Here is a 1,016-nt window from a genome sequence, read left to right on the forward strand (position 1 = left end):
ATTAAGAGGGTTCGCTACACATGTATTTATTTGTCATGCGTACGAGTTTTTAAGTCCAGGGCACACGACATCTAATATTTAAGCATGAAGCAATATGCAAATGAAACTAGGGTCAGAGTACAAATTTCCGACACAATGACTGTATAGTAGTCACTAGAAAAGGTGTTGACGGTGTTTGTGGCATTTTACCATCATTAGTCCGTTTCAGTTTTATATACGCCACATTTAGGAATTTTCCACACGATATATAGAACAAAACAAGAAGAAACCTTGTCGACGCGATGTGATGTAGTGACTTAAATATGTGATACAGATGCCTACGGCCATACCACGTAGAATGCACCGGTTCTCGTCCGATCACCGAAGTTAAGCTGCGTCGGGCGTGGTTAGTACTTGCATGGGAGACCGGCTGGGAATACCACGTGTCGTAGGCTTTTTCATTTTCTCTCTCTCAATTTTATCTTTTTCTCTCATTTTTATATCCCATTCTCATATTTTCTTTTCATAAAATATTTTACTTGCCCTCAAACTATTATTTTCACACTTTTTTCGCCAACAAATTTGTTTTGCCTTTCGAACCAATGACCACAAGAGGGCGCACCACCAAGCCGACGAACAACTTGATTCGTCATCAGTGTCAATTTACCGTTAATCGCATCCATTTTCAACACTTGTTTGTCACGGAAAATAAACCCAGTTTCTAAATATATCTTATTCTAGATTATGGCGCTGTATTTTTTCCAATTTCTCACTGATATTTATTGGATTGCAAACACGGTGATATTAGAAGAAACCAACTTAAATAGTCTTTGATATCTGTTTATACGTTTCAAAAATAATTCCAAGGTATTGTGTTTTTTGTTTTCATAAAAAAGATTACATCTGTGTAACATTTTTCGTTCTAGGAAACTACTACAAACTATGATTAGAGTTATATCTACGTCTAGCCTAGTTAACTGTTATGAACTAAGATAACTGTATGTACGTCTAGCCTAGTTAACTACTATAAACTACGA

At 36.3% G+C, this 1,016-nt stretch overlaps 1 non-coding gene across 1 annotated transcript; it reads left to right on the top strand.

The window, feature by feature from the left end:
• Positions 1 to 315: 315 nt before the first annotated feature.
• LOC146746192 (5S ribosomal RNA) lies at positions 316 to 434 on the top strand. The gene has a single exon (XR_014929357.1). It is a non-coding gene; the product is annotated as a 5S ribosomal RNA (ribosomal RNA).
• The last annotated feature ends 582 nt before the right edge of the window (positions 435 to 1,016 follow it).

The sequence above is a fragment of the Saccoglossus kowalevskii genome, chromosome 4 (assembly GCF_978046115.1).
Source record: "Saccoglossus kowalevskii chromosome 4, keSacKowa6.1, whole genome shotgun sequence".
Taxonomy (NCBI): Eukaryota; Metazoa; Hemichordata; class Enteropneusta; family Harrimaniidae; genus Saccoglossus; species Saccoglossus kowalevskii.